Source organism: Camellia sinensis, chromosome 5 (genome assembly GCF_055761805.1).
Source record: "Camellia sinensis isolate YWXY chromosome 5, ASM5576180v1, whole genome shotgun sequence".
NCBI lineage: Eukaryota > Viridiplantae > Streptophyta > Magnoliopsida > Ericales > Theaceae > Camellia > Camellia sinensis.
Window position 1 is genome coordinate 177866945 of NC_138965.1, and position 21642 is coordinate 177888586.

Consider the following 21642-nt stretch of genomic DNA (forward strand, 5'->3'; position numbering starts at 1 on the left):
GGAAAAGCTGAGAGACCAGTTCTGTCAGCTTAAGCAGTCGAGTTCTTCAGTGGCCGAGTTTGAGGCTGCATTTACTAGTTTGTCCAGGTTTGCACTTGAGTTGGTGGCGTCTAAGGAACGCCGTTGTATTGAGTTTGAAAAGAAGTTGAGGCGTGGCCTCAAGCTGAGAGTTGGGGGAACTATGATTCGGGATTATGGGCGTATGGTTGATGCTGCAGCCCATATGGAGATCATGATGCAGGAGGAGGAGGAAGGGCAGAAGGGCTCCAAGAGGAGTCAGGATGGTCAGAGTGATGGTAGGAGATAGAAGGGTTTTAATCCCCAGCAGTCTCAGGGTAGCTTTTCTAGATCGACTTTTCCTGTGCCGAGTGCTAGTTCGGGGAAAGGCAGTCAGGGAGACATTACCTGTTTCAAGTGTGGCCAGCTGGGCCACAAGTCTCCAGTTTGTCCTCAGAGAGGAGGAGTGCAGAGAGCAGCATCATCTTCGGCTCGATCTCAGAGCCAGAGTCAGGGTAGAGGCCAGCCACTCTCGTGTTATCAGTGTGGTCAGCCAGGGCATATGAAAAGGTATTGTCCGCAGTTGGGTGGCACACCTGGTGCATCTGGTTTGAGGCAGATTCAGGGTCAGCAGCCAGCTCAGTCGGGTCAAGCCTCGAGGGCCAATCAGGGGGCTTCATCGTCCCAGTCATTGCAGCAATCTTATGCTCCTAGGGGTGAGCAGGTTGATCAGAGGTTATCTGGGCGCGTGTATGCAGTTACTGCGCAGGATCTTGTACCGGCACCATCAGTTGTGAGAGGTACCTTTTTGTTTTGCAACTCGGTTGCTAATGTTTTGATTGATACGGGTGCATCTCATTCCTTTGTGTCTGCTGCATTTGCATCTGTTTTGGAGTTGGAGTTAGCACAGCTAGCATCTCCTATTTGTGTAGTGTCACCTCTTGGGGGTGAATTGATCTTGAAACAAGGTGTTAGGGGTTGTGATATAGAGGTTGATTATCATAGAATCCCATTTTCCTTTGTAGTTATGCCTATGCGGGGTTTTGATGTTATTTTGGGTATGGACTGGTTATCGTCATACCGGGCAGTTATTGATTACTACCGCCAGAGGGTCACTTGTTGTACCGTGAGCGGAGAGTATTTTCATTTTCTGGGGGACCGGGTCGGTAATGTGTTGCCACCGGGGTATGTTCCGCGAGGACGGAGTGAGCTTAGTGGTCTACTTGCTAACCTTTCGATTAGTGAGGATGATGAGACTCAGATTGTGTTACCAAGGGTGGTTTGTGAGTACTCGGACGTCTTTCCCGAGGATCTTGTTGGTTTGCCACCGCATCGGGAGATTGAGTTCTCTATTGACCTAGTGCCCGGCACGGCGCCGATTTCCATGGCACCTTATCGTTTTGCCCCAGCCGAATTAGTTGAGTTGAAGATTCAGCTCCAGGAGTTACTAGACAAGGGTTTTATACGTCCTAGTGTTTCGCCGTGGGGAGCACCGGCCCTCTTTGTTAAAAAGAAAGGTGGTGCTTTGAGACTTTGTATAGATTATCGGAAGTTGAATCGGGCTACGGTTAAGAATAAGTACCCTATGCCTCGTATAGATGATCTCTTCGTTCAGTTGAAGGGTTCCCGTTGTTTCTCGAAGATAGACTTGAGATCGGGTTATCATTAGTTAAGAGTCCGGGAGGAGGATATTCCGAAGACGGCATTCCGTACGCGGTATGGCCACTATGAATTTCTGGTGATGCCATTTGGGCTCACCAATGCACCGGCAGTTTTTATGGATTTGATGAACCGGATATTCTGGGAATTTTTAGATCGTTTTGTAGTTGTCTTCGTGGACGACATCCTTATCTATTCACCTTCTGAGGAGAAGCACGAGGTACACTTGAGAGTGGTGCTTGAGTTACTTAGAGTCCATAAGCTTTATGCTAAGTTTGGGAAGTGTGAGTTCTGGTTAGAAGAGGTCAAGTTCTTAGGCCATGTGGTTTCTGGGGAAGGAGTGTCTGTTGATACATCCAAGACTGAGGCAGTGCCGGATTGGGCACAGCCTAAGAGTGTGTTTGAGATCCGCAGTTTTCTGGGGTTAGCTGGGTATTATCGTCGGTTTGTAAAAGATTTCTCCAGATTAGCTTCGCCTTTGACTAGATTGACTCGGAAGGGAGTCAAATTTCTATGGAGTGAGACTTGTGAAAAGTCGTTCCAGGAGTTGAAAGTTAGACTGACCACCGCTCCAGTATTGATTATTCCAGAGAGAGGGTTGGGTTATGCAGTCTATTGTGACGCCTCACGAGAGGGTCTGGGTTGTGTGTTGATGCAGGAAGGGAAAGTAGTTGCCTATGGCTCACGTCAGTTGAAAATCCATGAGCAGAATTACCCTACACATGATCTAGAGTTAGCAGCTGTGATTTTTGCCTTGAAGATTTGGAGGCATTATCTTTATGGTGAGAGGTTCGAGGTGTTCTCGGATCATAAGAGTCTGAAATACTTGTTTACACAGAAAGATTTGAACTTGAGGCAGAGGAGGTGGATGGAATTTATAGAGGATTATGACTTTGAGTTGCATTATCATCCGGGAAAGGCCAATGTGGTGGCCGATGCCCTTAGCAGAAAACCTGTTGGTGTCATAGCTAGTATTGCCATCCGAGAATGGAAGATGTTGGGTACACTTGGGGAGTTTGACCTACTTCTAGGCGAATCCGTAGAGGCTGCGGCCTTGTTTTCTGTTGTTGTACAGCCTACACTCGTGACTCGAGTGTTAGAGGCTCAGAGGGGTGACCTTGAGGTAGAAACCCTCCGTGAGAAGATTTCTGGTGGGAAGGTTGAGAAGGGTTTGATGGTGTATCCCGACCTGAGTGTGAGATACCGAGACCGTCTGTTTGTCCCAGAGTCTTGTCGAGAGGAGGTACTCCGAGATTTTCATCATTCACGCCTTGCGGTGCATCCGGGAGGTACTAAGATGTATCGGGATTTGGGTCGTCAGTTCTGGTGGCGGGGTATGAAGAGAGATGTGGCAGCTTTCGTATCTATGTGCCTTACTTGTCAGCAAGTGAAGGCCGAACATCAGAGGCCGGCAGGTTTGTTGCAACCCTTGCCTATTGCCGAGTGGAAGTGGGAACACATCACTATGGACTTCGTTGTGGGTCTTCCGAGGACTCAGCGTGGTAGTGATACTATTTGGGTGGTTGTAGACCGGTTAACTAAGTCGGCGCACTTCATTCCTATGCGCGTAAGAGATTCGGTAGATCATTTTGCCGACTTGTACATTCGGGACATAGTGAGGTTACACGGGGTTCCAGTGACGATTGTCTCAGATAGAGATCCTCGTTTTACTGCCAGGTTGTGGCAGAGTTTGCAGAGTGCCTTAGGCACTAAGTTGACCTTTAGCACGGCTTATCATCCTCAGACTGACGGGCAGTCCGAGCGTACTATTCAGATCCTTGAGGATATGCTTCGGGGTTGTGTTCTAGATTTTAGTGGGTCGTGGGAGAGGCACTTGCCGTTGGTGGAGTTTGCCTACAACAACAGTTTCCAGTCTAGTATCGGTATGGCTCCATTTGAGGCCTTGTATGGCCGAGCGTGTAGATCTCCTGTGTGTTGGGCCGAGGTGGGTGATGCACCTCTGTTGGGTCCGGAGTTGGTGAGGGAAACGACGGAGAAAGTTGAGCTTATCCATAAGAGGCTTGTTACAGCACAGAGTCGTCAGAAATCTTATGCCGACCGTAGGAGGAGACCTTTGGTGTTTGAGGTGGGTGATCATGTCTTTCTGAAGATATCACCTAGACGGGGTTTGATGCGATTTGGGAGGAGCGGGAAGTTGTCCCCTCGGTTCATTGGTCCGTTTCAGATCCTTGAGAGGATTGGCGAGGCTGCTTATCGTTTAGCCTTGCCGCCGCAGTTGTCCAGAGTGCATGACGTGTTTCATGTGAGTATGCTTCGGAAGTATGAGCCGGATCCATCACATGTGTTGGATTGGACCGATTTAGTGGTTGATGAGGATGTTTCGTATGAGGAGAGACCGGTTCGGGTCTTGGATAGGCGGGATCAAGTTTTGCGAGGCAAAACCATCCCTTTGGTCAAAGTTTTGTGGAAACACCACGGAGTGGAGGAAGCCACTTGGGAACGTGAGTTGGAAGTCCGCCAGAAATATCCGGACATGTTTGTTGATTTGTAATCTTATAATTAGATTCTGTTATATTATTGAACTTAAGAGCTTTATATATGTCTTAAGTTGTAAAACATTGAGTTTGTACTGGTAAATGGGTGTATCTTGAAACTTGCTTCATTATAGAAGTTTAGTGTAATATTGCATCTGTTGAGTACATTGTTGAATGGGTTGTATATATCATGCGATTGAATATGATATGGGAATTGTTAACATTGAAAGGAATAATGCATAATAATGATACAGGTTGAGATATATGTTGTGTTATATATTTAATGTGAGATGCCTCTTGATAAAGAGATGAAATGACCATTTTTGGGTCAAGATGTTTACTAATGAATTGTCAAAAAAAAAAAAAATCTGTTTTCAAAAACTTATGCCTAATTTCGGGGACGAAATTCTTTGAAGGGGGGAGGTTATAGCGACCCCGGTCTTCTCCCATTTGATTATTGTATCCGGACTTAGGTTCCGTAGATTCTGTCATTGTATAATTGTTGTTGTTGTCCCTTATTTGCTCATTTGGACTTATAGGATGTGTTGGGCAGGTTTGTTTCAGGTTGGTTGGGTTTAGAAACCAAGTGTTGCTGTCCAGAATTTTGGATCTTCGCTCGAGCGAGGAGTTTGTCGCTCGAGCGAGATGTTGTTTTGGTTCTTCGCTCGAGCCGGGGTTTGGTAGCTCGAGCGAGAGTTTGCGTCTGGTTTGGACCTGTAGCTTTGCATTCTTGGCTCGAGCGAGCTTTTCTTCGCTCGAGCGAGTTAGTTCGTTCTTCGCTCGAGCAATAGTTCCTTCGCTCGAGCGTGAGTCTGGTTACAGACCTGAGGGTCTGAGTTCTTCGCTCGATCGAGTTTTCTTTCGCTCGAGCGAGCTTTTGGGTTGTTGGCTCGAGCAAGGCTTCCTTGGCTCGAGCATAGCTTCTCTGTGTCTGGTCGCTCGAGCGACCAAGTCTTCGCTCGAGCGAGCCTGTCCAGTTTATATACGTAGCAGCGGGTTTTAATCAGTTTTTTATCATCTTTTTAGATTCCAAACCCTAAGGTCCGACTTTTCTCTCTCCCTACTCATCTTCTCTCTTAGGTTTGATCTATTTAGAGTGTGTTTCTACCCTAGTTGCTTTATTAAAAAGATAGAGGGAGTCGAGGGCTTCCATTTAATCTGAACATTTGGCGATTTGGAGCACATTGGTATTTGGGCACTCATCTCTGTCTTCACCATTTGGGTTGTTTTCTTCGAGGTAGGGATTTCCTACTCCATTTTATAGGTTTTGTTCTAAGTTTTGGTATTTCGATATGTTGGTGATACTTTGGTAAATTTTGGGAAAAACCCTAGTTGTATTATTAAATTAATTTGTATAATTAATTCATGGAATTGGGAAAAGATGGTTAAATTCATGAAATTGGGGAATTCATTGTTTAAATGGCGTAGTTGGATAATTTGAATCATTTGTCTATTGAATTGTTGACATAGTTGTTTTCAGTTTAGAAATAACTGTTTTGGGCTATCGGTGGAGGATAGTCGTGATTGTTGTAGACATTGCATGTGGATTAGGAATAACTGAAACTAATCACATTGGTTAAGTCATTAATTTTGACTATTGCATTGATACAGAAAATACGTGTATTGTTTGAGCATTGCATTTGCATACATTGTTTTGTGTGGGGGGAGATAGGGGATGTACTCCACGGTTTAGGGGAAGATAGGGGATGGACCTCTAAACCGGATTTTGTTTGGGAGGAGATAGGGGATGGACTCCATTAGCATCACTTTTATGTGTGCTTATTTATATAGAAGTGTTTTATTGATACAGCACTAAAATGTGTATCAATCTGGAAGTATGAAGTGTTTTGATTTGAGCTTGAGTCTCATTTGTTTGTTGGCATTGGAAGAATGTGAATATGATATTTATAATGCACTGTTGTAAGTTTGGCCAGGTTCTGAGCCATATTGATAATGTTGGAAAGTGGAACGTGTCATTGACATTAGAGTTGTGAGACTGTAAAATGTTGTAATTGATTATCTTGATTAACCATCTATTGAATGCTATTGTTTTATTCAATGCTTATATTTGGTTTAGTATATTTCTACTGGGCTGTGGCTCACCCTATATGGGAACATCATTTTCAGGTTCAGGTGATAAGCTACCTCCAAGGACTTAGCTTGGAAGGGACTTGGATTTTGAAGACTATCTTTAGTTAATTGTCTTTATTTATTAGTACATGTAAACATCCAAGCCTTGGGCTTTTCTTGTATAGAGTTAGAACTCATCTTTTTGTATCCAAGTGTTGGCTTGGAAAGATGTAAGCCTGCAGGGCATTTTATTCAATGTTACATGTAATGCTTTTATTTAGTAATACTCTGATGAATGAATTAATAAATTGTTTTCTTTAAATAATGCATGTCAATGTATGTATATACAATGGGTTTATTTTGAGGGCGTTACACTGTGGCAGTGTCTGACACGGGGACACGCTGGGTGGCGTGTCCCTTTAATTTAATTATTTTTTTGCAGGGGACACGGTGGAGACACGACAGAGACACGCGTGTCCCCCAAATCTGCACAGGCGTGTCCAAATCTGGACATAGAGAGAAAAAATGAAGAGTAAAGGTCTTGAAACAAACCTGGACTTCGATCCAGTTGACTCGTCGGCGACCTCCATGACTTCGACCACTGTAAGCCGTCGACCTCGACCTTGACCTCGACCTCCATCCCCTTCGACTTCGATGATCCAGTCACCCTTCGACTTCGACGAGCTCTCTCTCTCACCTTCTCTCTCCCTCGCGATCGCGATCGATCGCTTCTTCCTCTCTGTCTCTGTCGCGTCTTTATCTTCTTTCATCTTCTGGATTCATATATATATAATATATAACTATTATTATTATATAATAATAATAACTGAAAGTATTATGATTATAATAGTTATAAAGGATGATATCAGTTATTATTATATAACTATTATTATTATATAACTATTATATTATTTATACTTATACATATTAATAAAAATAAATAAACACATGTATATAAAATAAAATAAAAAAATTAGTTAGAACACATTACTTAAAAAATATAATAAATAAATAAAATAACTATTATTATTATATAACTATTATATTATTTATACTTATACATATTAATAAAAATAAATAAACACATGTATATAAAATAAAATAAAAAAATTAATTAGAGCACATTACTTAAAAAATATAATAAATAAATAAAATAATTAATATGTATTAAAATAAAAATATTTATAAAAAAATTAAAAAATCTACCGTGTCCCCTGCCGTGTCCGTGTCCATGTCCCCATTTTTTAAAAATTGACGTGTCCCGTGTCCGTGTCCCCATTTTTTAAATATTGACGTGTCCCGTGTCCGTATGCGTGTCCGTGTCCATGCTTCATAGCCCAATAGTACCTCTGGAATGGATCCCATTTTCTATTGTTGTTGATTGCTTATCAATATTACACAATGAAATCTTGTCCACAAACAAATATATAGAATCAGAATCGGTACCCAACCTCACTCAAGCAAAATGTCAATGAGAGGTTCTCATTAGTCTTTACATTTAGGGTGAATTACTCTCACCCCCTTGAGGTTTGAGTTTAATACAGATACCCCCTTCATGTTTTAAAATTACACTGCACTCCCTGGTATTTATCTCTAGGTGGAGGAAACAGAAAAACTAGAATGACCTTAATCCCTTTAACCAAAAATAAAAATTTACCATACTACTATCTTCTTACTTTTCCTTTTCTTCTATTAGTCTAATTAACACAACCATGTTCCACCCCCCAAACTTACCCCACCACTTTCCCCCCTCCCACATCCACCATCACTGTTTTCCACAACTGCCACTATCACATACCCACAAACCCACCCATCTGAAAAACCTCACAAAATCAAGCATTACCACCAAAAAAATTGAAACTATAACCAAATAAAAAGCATTCAAACAATTTGAGGGCAAGTAATAACCAAAAACCAAATAAAGGCATTTGAACAATTTGGGGGCATGTAATAACTACAAACCAAATAAATAGAGGTACTGAATTGAAAATAGGACTTCTTCAGCTTGTGACACTAATCTTAAATGCAGAAGAAAAGCAATCTTATTTGGCCTACCACACTTGGACATATCAACAAACAATTGGTAGGCTTGCACAAAGATAAGTGACCGACACACTATTGGTAAAAAACAGATGTTGAGGAAACAGAGGAAGTTGTGAATCATTATTCAGTAAAGCAAGTTGAGCAACCCACTAGGAGAGTGATATTGGGTTCACTGATACCTCTAGCACCAGCAGTGGTGATGACCATAATTGCACAACCCGGAACCTCATTCGTTGCTCCAGTGTCAGATTTGAAGACTGAACATAAAAATCAAAGGAAATCGTATCGGTTAAGACTATTACGGATTAAGATGTGCTTCTGGACCACCCTTACTCGGCATCCCCACTCCTCCACACTTTCTCCACTAGTGGCAGTGACCTACCCCTCCCTACCCTCACTCACTTCCATATCTCTGTTCCTCCCTCTCTTCCTCTCTCTCTCTCAGTATGATCTGTTTTGGGGCTTAGAGCATCCCATTGGATCCCTTGTCTTAATTTTTTAGTTTGATAAATTGCAAACTCACTCCTGAAATTTACTTAAATTATAAATTACTCTTTGTGATTTTAAAAATTACATTATATCTCTTAAGATTTCTAATTTCATAATAAATAGGTCATTTTATTAATAAATTATCAAGTTAATTAACTGTTTTTAATAATGTTAACATTTTATTTCAATTAATAATTCAGATAATTTATTATTGTAGATGTGAATAGTTATAAATTTCACTTTTTCAATTAATTCTGTGATTTCCAAACTGCAGAGAGCAATTCATATTTTAAACAAATCTCAAAGGGTGTATTTATAATTTATCACAATTTTTTAGCTACTTTAGGGAATTTTTTCTCATAGAACCAATCTCATCAATTCCCTTAAACCAGCCCCTATTATAAGTTGAACTACAATTGCTCCTTAAATGTAGGGAGCTACTATTCACCCCTAAAAAATAAAAAATAAAAAATTACTCTTTATTCAACAATCATTATTGATCTCGAGCACCTCTATCCCAAAAATATAAAATATAAAATAATATTTTAATAGAACAAAGAAAGAATAGAGAATTCGTTGGAAAAAGTATATGAAAAAGTGATTCTTAAAATAGGAAATGAATTTTTCAATAATATTTTAGAGTAAATTTTTAGGAAATTTGCTGAGGATGCTCTTACAATGGATATGGGTTGTTATTTTGGGTTTGGATTATTAAAGTTAAAATAGGTATTCCCCATCTAAAAAAGAAAAGAAGTTAAAATATATATCATGACAATTTTTATTAGAAGGTTACTATTAGCACATACCTAATTTTAAATCTTAAATTTTAATATAGGGCTGCTATTAGTATTTACCTAATTTCTTTAGACCTCCCATTTCTTTGACCTCCTACCCTAAATCTTAAATTTTATGGGTAAATTACAAACGCACCTCTTGAAGTTTGCTTAAAGTACAGATTGCTCCATCTGGTTTGAAAAATTACAAATACCACCTTATTAGTATTTTTTTTATTTAACAAAATTAACTAAAAAAATAAAATTCATAATTGCTCGCCTATACAATAATTAAATTACCTAAATTATTAATTGAAACATATTTCTAACTCATATTTTGTTTTGTTTAATAAAACTCAAATCAATGAAGGTGATCTCACTAAAATTGTCACCTATGATCTCATGGTTTAGTATTATGCACCAATAAGTCCTGGAGATCTATTCTTTGTACCGTTTTACCCTTGTTTTGTTTCCCCTATTTTTGCCACGTTTTTTGTTTGTTTTTTGCCATCAAAATACAATGATGTTAGTTTGGGTTTGGATTTTCAGTCCATATCTCTTTCTCTCTCTCTTTCTAGAAAATACCACCACCGTTGCCATGACCGTGGCCATCCACCCACCACCACCACCACCACCGTCGTCACTAACCACCACCACCTTCACTGGCCACTACCACCACCATCGTTTACCAGCCATATCCACCGTCGCCGATCTATACTTCACTAGCTCTGATTCACCGCCACTGTTTACCAACCACCTTCGCCATCGCCGATTTACACTATGCCATCGCCGAATACTCCATCCTATATCTACATTGATCTTGTTGTTTCTACTGTGAAATCAACTTCAAATGACTACAAGCAACATTGATTTTCCAAATCTTGCCCCTCTCTCCCTCACTCTCTCTCTCTTTATTTCTCTCAAAATCTATTGCAAACAAGGGTTTAATATATCAGTGATAAATTTATCACTGATATATGTCTTTCAATCTTGTGTTGATTTGTTACGATGATGATAAGATTTTCTTTTTGTAATTTTTTAACAATCAGTCAGTGAGAAATTTATCAACGAATGTGTCTATCAATGATAAATTTATCATTGAATATGTTTTCGAATCTTTGTGTTGATTTGTGATGATGATGACGAGAATTTTTTTTTATAATTTTTTAACAAACAGTCAGTGAGAAATTTATGTAAATGTGTCTATCGGTGATAAATTTATCACTGAATATGTAAATGTGTCTATCGGTGATAAATTTATCACTGAATATGTCTTTGAATCTTTGTGTTGATTTGTGACGATGATGATGAGATTTTCTTTTTATAATTTTTTAACAATCAGTGAGAAATTTATCAGTGAATATGTCTATTAGTGATAAATTTGACATCAATGTCTTTGAATCTTGTGTTGATTTGTGACAATGATGACGAGATTTTTTTTTGTAATTTTTTAACAAACAGTAAATTATAAATTTATCACTAAATATGTCTTTGAATCTTGTGTTGATTTGTGACGATGATGATGAGATTTTGTAATTTTAAACAAGTAGACAGTGGTTAAATTTATCACTAAATGGTTCCAAAAAAAAAAAAATACAAGACAAAAGAAAAATACAAGACAGAAGACATGAATTTATCACTGAATGGTTAAATTTTGTAAATCTTGTGTTGATCTGTTCCTTATAATGGTTCCAAAAAAAAATACAAGACACAAACAAACACATTTGCTCTCTCTCTCTCTCTCTCTCACACACACACACACTTTTATCAGAGCAGTCAGGTCAGGTGTCACAGTTTCCTATCAATTTATTTACATATTTAATTTTTTGGTATTGAGTTTTTAATTAATTTATTAGATACCACACACTACACAACAACACTACAAGGCCCATTTTTGAAAATGTTAAAACTAATTTTCACCAAAAAAAGAAAATGATATAACTAAAGAAACTAAACAGTAAAGAGGATTCATAAAGACTAGAGGTATGGGTGTTGGTTTTCTTTCACATTTCAAACCAAAGAAAAATGGCCAAGGGCCATATATGGTGCCCCTATTTTGGGTTTCTATTGCCACCGTTTTTCTTTTTGTTTTTTTTTTTGGGACCACGTTCCTCATTTGAAACCTTTTGATAGATAGAGGTCAATCTTTTTTGTTCAGTGGATAGATATGGCTGGCACTAGGAGGTTTTATTGAGTTTGATGGTGGTGTTGTTCCTTGGCATGAGATCTTAGGCTGATTGTTTGAATTTGATATTGTCTGAGGAGAATATATAAGAAGTTGTGCAGTTTTTGAGAATTATTTCGGACTTCATTTTCATCATCCGAACCATTCAATTTTTAAAGAATGTCGAGTAGAACAAACTTGTAAAAAATCAAGTTGATAAGATATTTATAAACCCTTCATCAACTCGAATTTGTGTATATAAAAAATAAATATATAAGTATTAAATTGAATACAAATGTGAGTTGATGAAGGGTTTATCAATATCCGATCAACTTGATTTTTTACAGGTTTGTTCTACTAGATATTTTTTTAAAATGTAACGGTTTCGATGATGAAAATAAAATTTGAAATAATTTCCATGAACTGTACAACAGTCATTATTGTGCAAGCCGCACGACAATGACTCCAACTGCAATAAATAATAAGTATTAGGAAAACTCTTACGTGTAGTGGCGGACATAGAAATTGTACAAAGGTGTATGCTTAAGTCCTTATCTTTTTTCTTTAATTATGGATGAGTTGACAAGAAATATTCAAGATGGCGTGCCTAGGAAAGGAGTTAACACAAAGTTAGAGATTTGAAGAAAAGCTCTTGAATCTAAAAGATTTCGGATAAGCAGAACTAAGACGGAGTACATGGAATGTAAATTTAGTAACAATAACAATAAAAGTAGAGGAGAAGTGAAGATTGAGAATCAAGAACTGCCTAAGAGTGAACATTTTTATTATTTAGGGATTATCACAATAGGAGGGGAGATTGATGCGGATGTAGTCTATAAGATTAAGGTGGGATGGTGTAAGTGAAGAAGTGCGTTTGGAGTACTGTGCGATAAATGAATACCCACTAGACAAAAAGGTAAGTTCTATAGAATGACTATTAGATCAGTTATGTTGTATGGGACGGAGTGTTGGGCAACCAAGAAACAACATGTAGATAAGATGAGTGTGGCTGAGATGAGGATGCTAGGGTAGATGTGTGGTAAGATTAGACAAGACAAAATTAGGAATGAATGTATTCGGGAATAGGTAGGAGTAGCACCAATATAAGATAAGTTGAGAGAGAATCGATTGAGATGGTTTGGTCATATTCAACAGAGACCAACGGAGGCAGTAGTGAAGAGATGCGATACTGTAACGGTAGATGGAAGTGTTAGGGAACGTGGTAAGCTTAGATTAACGTTGACTAGCGTTGTAAATAGAGATATGGATCTACTTAATTTGACTAATGAAATGACCTTTGATAGGGCCGCGTGGATAAGAAGGATTCATGTAGCTGACCTCATTTGATGGGACTTACGGCTTGGCTTGGTTTGGTTTGGTTTGGATTTTGGAAATTAAAATATTAATTTATTTTATAAAAACTCAAAATGATATGAGAGTAATGAGATTTTTCAAAGGTTTAGGATGACTAAAATATTAATTTATTTTATAATTACTAAAAATTGCATGAAAATAATGAAAATTTTCAAAATTTAATATAGCAAAAATAAAATTATTTAGATTTTGGAAGGATTGAAGTAAAATTATATATATTTTGAAGGGATCGAAATGCAAATTTCCTTTATAAATATTTTAAATTGCATGATAAAAATTTAATTTTTTAAAAGTTTGCGAGGCGGTGGCCCCTGCCTGCCACCCTGTGTCCGCCATGCACATAATTTTGTGGTTTGAGTTATATATTTTATGAAATAATTTATGTAAGTTCATAAAAACTTATGTGATTTTGTAAATTTCATAATTTTTATGAATACATTTAGTGTATGAGATATAATATATTTAGTATAGAAGAAAGGATAATATGTATTGTGGGTTTATTTTTATTCTGTTTGGTTAAAGAAACTATTTTTATTTTATTTTTTTATTTTAAAAGGAGCATAAAATATCATAGTTTTTTACCGTGATTATCAGTCTATAAAGATCATAGTTTTTTTTTTAATTATATAAAACTGATATTAATAATACCATAAAAGATCATGATTTTTACGAAAAGTGAGCTCCTTACTATACTATTGATCTCAGGTTTGTAAAAATAATTACGGTTAAAAATATGATTGATTATGACCATAAATAAACAATCACATCCAAAAAAATCACTCTTCATGAGAAGGAAAAAACTGAGATTGTTTATGAAAGATCATAGTTCTCAATTTTTGTAAGGGTAATTTTAGTGATACCAAATTTTTTACTAAATAAATTACTAAATGTTTCACGTGAGTCTGGGATTCGCAAAATTTGAGTAATTATTTAGTAATGTCGGAGTATAGACATGTGGTATTCCGTAGTATTATGATTGGTGAAAAATGTGAGTATGTAAGGTATTATATTGAATGGTTGGGGAACATGAAGGGATATATTGAATGATGATTGGTCAAAAAGTACGGACATGTGATATTTCGAAAATATTCTATAATTTTCTGAGATATTTGGTCATTTATTTGGTAAAAAATTTAACAGCATAGCATTTTCTTTTTTGTAATAGTGTGGGCATGTGCGATTGCACGTGGCTGGCTAGTGAGCTCCATATGCATCAGTCAATAATTTTGACTTTTGAGTGATTTTGTTACCCTTATATGTTCAATTAACTCCACAAATTAATATTCTTTATCATAAAACATAATTTAGTTGCAATTTACAGTTCTAGGTCTTTGAATTCAAGGCGTGACAAAAATTCCCATGTTGAGTTGCTTTGTCTTGCTTATCCCTCGTTAACAATACATAAGTCCTTCATGTTCAGTTTTACTAACGCATATGTTGATTTGTCTAACCTTGCAAACTTTCAAATAATTCTTTGGTTACATACAATTTAAATTGTATTGATATGGGAAACGCTTAAGACATCACTCCTAAATTTTCTCTTAATGACATGGACAAACATGTCAACTTTTTATTGATTTAAGCATTATTTATTTTGATATATCCCTCATTTTTTTTTTTGTTTTTATTTTTCTCATAAAATTATCATTTTCTTCGTTACTTGTTAAGACGTAGTCTAGCCTAGATCTACGGGGGAATGGGAAGATGATCACCCAAGTGCCCCACATAGGTTTGAACTCGCAACCTCCACTGTGGGAGTAAGAAAGCATAACACTCTGGTACAATGCCATAGGTTCATAAACACTTCATTTCATTAGGGGAAAAACTAAATAGTACACATCTCGGCCTAGATAGTACACATCTCAGCCTTGGTGATGAACACCTCGGCCTAGATGATGACATCTCGGCCAATATGCCAGGGTGGAGGTGAAGGTCAATCAAAGTGACTCCAAGATGGTCCTTGGTGTAAGAGGTTCAAAGGTGTAACCTAGGCTTAAGATGACCTCGACTAAACTCACCCTAAGCAAGGAGCAAAGCATGCAAGCAATACTTGTGCGGAACAAATCAAGGTTTGCAAATACAACTTAACAAGACAAGATCATGTAAATACATGCAAGCATGACTAGAATAAAGTGAGGGTTGTTACACATCTATTTAATTAAATGTTTCTGTTTAGCACCGTATTACTGAACAAAAACTTAGCAATCGACAAACTAGTACCAAACAAGCTCAAATAATATAGCTACCATCGAAAATGACCAAGAATCGTTAGTGCATGATAGATAAACTTACTAATGCAACTATAGCGACCCCGGTTTTTCCTTCCTTTGTATACTGTATTCTGGACTTGGTTCCGTGGACTTGTTTTTGTATCATTATCACTTCTAGCCTTTCCTCTTTGTATTTGAATCTTAGGTTGTGATGGGCAGGTTTGAAACAGGTTGGTTGCACTTTGAAACCAAAAGGTGATGTCCAGATTTTGGCCTTCACGCTTGAGCGGAAGTTTTAACGCTCGAGCGGGCTCTTCGTTGTTGCTTATCCGCTCGAGCGGGATTTTTGACGCTCGAGCGTGTTTTTCCATCTCCCAGTACTTTACTCTGCAGTCCCTCCGCTCGAGCGGAGAGTTTAGCGCTCGAGCGGGTACCATCGCCTGCAAAACTTCTGGAAGTGTACAATCGACGCTCGAGCGGATCTTTTCACGCTCGAGCGTGAGTCTGTGTTTGACGCTCGAGCGGGGAGTCGACTACATAAATCCGAGACCCGACTTTCTGGATCATTTTTCATCTCCCTTTTGATTCTAAAACCCTAGAACCGTCTTCTCCCTCTCCCTACACACCTTCTCTCTTAGGTTTGATCTACTTAGAGTGTATTTCTACCCTAAGTTCTTTGTTAAAAAGATAGAGTGAGTCGAGGGCTTCCATTTAATCTGAACGTTTGGTGGTTTGGAGCACATTGGAATTTGGGTCTTCATCTCCGTCTTCTCCATTCGGGTTATTTTCTTCGAGGTAGGGATTTCCTACTCCATCCTATAAGTTTTGTTCTAAGTTTTGGTATTTTGATATGTTGGGAGTACTTTGGTAATTTTGGGAAAAACCCTAGTTGTATTAATAAATTAATTTGTAGAATTAATTTAAGGAAATTGGGGAAATTGGTTAAATGCATGAAATTGGGGAATTCATTGATTAAATGGTGTAATTGGATAATTAAAATCACTTGCCTATTGAATTGTTGATATATTTATTTCCAGTCTAGAAATAACTGTTTTGGGCTATCGGTGGAGGATAGTCGTGTTTGTTGTAGACATTGCATGTGGATTAGGGAAAATTGAAACTAATCAATTTGTTTAAGTCATAAATTTAGACTATTGAATTAATACAGAAAATACATGTATTGATTGAGCATTGCATATGTATATTGTTTGGGAGGAGATAGGGGATGTACTCCACGGTTTAGGGGAAGATAGGGGATGGACCTCTAAACCGGATTTTTGTTTGGGAGGAGATAGGGGATGGACTCCATTAGCATCACTATTATGTGTGCTTATTATATTGAAGTGTTTTTACGTGTTATTGATATAGCACTAAAATGTGTATCAAATGAGAAGTACGAAGTGTTTTGATATGAGCCTGAGTCTCATCTGTGTTGTTGATATTGGAAGTAATGTGAATGTGATATATAGTTCACTGTTGTAAGTTTGGCCAAGTTCTGAGCCATATTGATAATAATGGGAATTGAAACATGTCATAGACATTAGAGTCATGAGACAGTATCAAGTTATAATTGATTATCTTGGTTAACCATCTATTGAATGCTATAACTTTATCCAATGCTTATATTTGGTTTAGTATTTTTCTACTGGGCTGTGGCTCACCCTTTATGGGAACATCATTTTCAAGTTCAGGTGATAAGCTACCTCCAAGGACTTAGCTTGGAAGGAATTGGAGTTGAAGACTCTGTTTAGTTTAGTTGTTATTTATTTATTTGATATTACATGTAAACATTCAAGCCTAGGGCTTTATTTGTATTTGAGTTAGAACTCATATTCTGTGTCCAAGTGTTGGCTTGGAAAGATGTTAGCCCGTAGGGCATTTAATTTGATGTTACATGTAACGCTTTTATTTAGTAATACTCTGATGAATGAATTAATGAATTGTTTTCTTTAAATATTGCATGTCAATGATATATATATATATATATATATATAATGGGTTAATTTTGAGGGCGTTACAGCAACGCTAACCTCATCAGAGTTGTTGTCATCATCCTTTATTGCTCTACAAGTATCAATGAATGGTGAAAACAACTACAAATGTTGATGGAAATTTGATTGGAGAAACTCGGAGTCTGTAATAGGATTGTTTGAAACTTTAACTGATTTGGACATAAAAATGGTGATTATAGCTTTTTTACAAAAATGGTTATAAAGAAGAACAAGTTTAAGGTTTAGCAGGGCCGGCCCTGAGTTTTTGGGGCCCTAAGGCGAAACAATTTTTTGGGGCCTTTTAGATATTTATAAAAATAAAAATCACCCGAATTTTCAAAAATAATTATTTGAGTTTGCAATTCGTATTTTTTTTATATTTTTTGTATTTGGCAACTTTTTTTGTTTTTTTCAAAAACAAAAATATTATAGTTTTTAAGTGTATGTAAATTAGATGTATCTACAAAATAAATAAATAAAATTGCGTAAACGTATTTAAAAAACCACTAAAAAACACATAATTGGGCCATAAAAAGAGAAGAAAAAAAAAGGCCCCATAGACATATACATATATTTTAGATTTTATTTTTTTAATTGGGCTAAAAACTAACACTTACGAATATTTTTTAATTCGGCCTTTTATCAATTGGGCCAAATAAAACTTTTGAGGCATTTTAAAATGGCCTAAATTAATTAAACAAAATTGGGCCATTTTGAATTTTTGATATATTACAAGATAATGAATTTTGGCGCCCTTTTTTGGGCCCTAGGCACAGGCCTCACTGGCCTTAGCCCAGGGCCGGCCCTGAGGTTTAGGATGGTGATAAAGAGGAATATGTTTAGGGTTTAGGTTGGTGAAAAATACGTTTAAGTGGGGGTGGAGATGTGTATACTATATTATAGGGTGTTATTCTAATTGTCTTCATTTGGTGGATGTGTGTTCCATTAAAGGTTATTCTTTAATGTAATTTTACTTCAAAGTATAATTGCAATAAATAAATGAAAAAATGAGAATTGGAGGGTCTAAAAAATTAGGTAAGTGCTAATAACAACTCTTTTTTTATTATTGTCATTAAAATTCGTAGACTTAACGGAGAGGGAAAATTGTAATATGATTTAAAATCTCTAGGAGTGGAGTATAATTTCTCAAACATTGAGGGGGATTTTGTAATAGAAAAAAATCTCAAGGTTGGTGTAATTTATCCCCAAACAAAGGAAAATGAGTCAAAGGAAAATGAGTCGGGTAATGTATTTTTTTGACAAAAGTCGGATAATATATTTAAAGTTGACTTAAAACTCACTTACTCTAAGCCAATGTGGGATTGTGGGAATGCGAATAATCAACTATCTATTTTTTAACAAAAAGTATACTCACCACACCACTCACATGCTAGTTTCTTTTAATAAGATTTATTAACTATCTATTTAAAGATAACATTTACCAATAAAAATAAATTAGAAAAAGCCTCTTAGGTAGGTTTGATTCACGAGAATTAGGTGGCATGAAATGTTCATTTCATCCTATCTATAAATAAATAAATAAAATATTATTTTATTAAAATATTCGTTCTCATATTTGGTTAGACTAAAACAACAATGATAAATATATTATAAATAGAACCATTTTTCACTATTTTAAGAGAATGTTCATTCCATAGAAAAGCCAAAGGAATCATTATTTCATTACATTCTCTTTCATTCTAATGAATCAAATAAAACATTAGTGTTGCTTAAAAAATATTTGTTTATTCATTTAAAACCAACAGTTGATCAAAACTCTACTTACCCCACCTTGAAGCGAATGTATTTATTTAAATTTTAAACCTACCCCATAAATTAGTGTTGGTTAAAAATTTATTAATTTGAAAAATGTATCAAATAATTGATGCCATGGTTAAAATTGATATATTTATTTCATGTAATTACAATCGATTGGAGTTAAAAAAAAAAAGAAAAAAAGGGTGAAATTTCGTTGTTCAACATGTACGGTGAGATCTCATTTGTTTAAGATGAACGATGGTAAAATTTTGATTTTAGATTTTAAAATTTCATATTTAATATTGATTTTATTTGAAAAATCTCAGAAAAAGATTGTAAATCTATCTATATAATAAGAGAGAAGAGTTTTGAATTTGTGTGAAAATGTATCAGAGATACAATTCAATTCAACGGCTGAGATGAGTTGTTTTTAACCATTGAGGGCTGAGATGCTTTGTAATATTTTCAATTCCCGCCCAAAACAATCCCCTCTCTCTCGTGTTCCACCCACTCCAAACATTATTTGCACACTTCTCTCTCTCTCTCCAACTTCTCAGGTCTCAAACTCTGTCCTCAGAGATCTCTCTCTTCCTCTCCCTCCTCTCCACTGTCGAGTCGTCTCCACCGTCGCGCCGCTTCCGATCTCCTCTCCAACTTCTCAGGTCTCAAACTCTCTGTCCTCAGATATCTCTCTCTTCCTCTCCCTTCTCTCCACTGCCACTCCGCTTCCACCATTGCGTCGTCTCCACCGTCGCGTCGCCTCTGATCTCCACTGACAGCAACTCTTCATCTCTTCTCCCTATTATATCTTAACCCACTACGGCACCTCCGTCCTCCATCGTAGAGAAACTGTAAATCATCTATACCCATCTCTGATTTTTATTTTTAATTTTATATTTTTTGAATAAGGAAGAACAATTTTTTCTTTTTCTTCTTCTTCTTCCATTAATACTTTATAGATTACCATGTCATATTGTTGATTATGGTTTCATGTCTATACATCGTGAACAACTCTTTTTTTTTTTGTCCCATCTTTCTGTATCATTAATTTACGTGATTTTGTTAGTTCTGTTAAGCCCAGTTAGAAGAAAACATGTATCGTCATCAATTCATATATTTCTGACAGTTGGTATGCAGATTTGGATTGAATTAAGAATATGATTTTCATAGTGTCAGTTTTTTAACTCAGTTTTGACAGTTTGGAGTTTATAAATTCAGATTCTTTGAAATAGCAGAAGTAATGGGCTTCGTCTGTATTTATATTCTGTTTTAGACAATATTGGTTCTGGCTCGCATTTGTTATTATTATTTTTGATGTTTTATTAAGATAATTTGTGTGAATAAGCCATTTTAAGACAATTTTTTTTCTTCTGATCTTAGTTTAAAATAGTTTGTCCTAATTTGTGTACTGACTTTTTTTTTTTTTTTTTTGAACAAGGTGTATTGCCTTTAATTTGTGTGTATTAGATACGATTGTGTGTATTATATATGGATGTTTGCATATAATTTCAGAGATTGATGTATATATATGTATGATTATGTATCGGCGTTGGTCCCCCTTTAAATTTAGGTATTTTCTTCTCTCTCCTCTCTCTCTCTCTCTCTCTCTAAAAATTGTTAAGGAAGATGGATTTGGGAGGGTTCTTCAAACCCAAAGATGGAAACACCCATCAAAATTCTTCAACTGATAAATTGCCATGTACACTGTTTTCTCTTACTTCTTTATTATTTTACTGTCTAATTTGAGTTGAAAATGTGGTGTCATTTTCATGTTGTTTGAATTGAATTTGTTGAAATTCATGTTAATTAATGTTTGTTTAGCTGTATTTAGGTGAATTTTCCTTACACTTAAACAATTAGCTTTGAAAAAGAACTACAACAACAATAACAATTAGCTTATATCACAATGGCTTTGTTGACAAATAGGGTTCTGTCATTAGAGAGTAGAGAGATGAGCTCTTGCCAAATTTTGGCATTGTTATAATTTGGCACCAAAAAATAGCACATGAATTGGAAGTGTTGTTGCCAAATTTTGGCTTTCGCATGATGGGGAAGCACACCATTAGAGTTGCTCTAACATGTAATTTCCATGTCATTTGAATCTTTAAAACTGCTTTGCCACATTCCTACGCATTTTTTTTATTGTGGGGTATAGGTTATTTGAGAAAATGGACAGAATTGACATTTTTTTGGTGGTGTTTCTTTTGATAAATGTGTATGGATGTGCACTAAATCTGAGCATGTTAATGAACAGATATAAGCATCCATTTTATGAAGTTTTAATACATATCAGAATATATTATCAAATATGTAAAACAATTATATGTATCTGTTTACATGTGGTATAATCATAATAAGTTGCAAGTCTTCCCATTTAATAACTTCTGCTGTGGGCAACTTATTTATGGCCTTAATTGGTTCCATATTAGTGTATCAGTTGTGTACTTTCAGAAATTAAGAGGACAAATTATCTCTTTGTTTGAATTTATGTTTGAATCAGATTTTGTTTCTTTTGTTATATAGATTACCATGTCATATTGTTGATTATGGTTTCATGTCTATACATCGTGAACAGCTTTTTTTTTTTTTTTTCTCCCATCTTTCTGTATCATTAATTTA

At 36.3% G+C, this 21642-nt stretch overlaps 1 long non-coding RNA gene across 1 annotated transcript in view; it reads left to right on the plus strand.

Annotated features, from left to right (window-relative positions):
* Positions 1 to 20629, plus strand: part of LOC145791007 (uncharacterized) — a 53749-nt gene extending 33120 nt beyond the window's left edge. The window contains exon 6 of the long non-coding RNA XR_014330554.1: positions 19581 to 20629. This is a non-coding gene — a long non-coding RNA (uncharacterized LOC145791007). The remainder of the gene's footprint in view (positions 1 to 19580) is intronic.
* The last annotated feature ends 1013 nt before the right edge of the window (positions 20630 to 21642 follow it).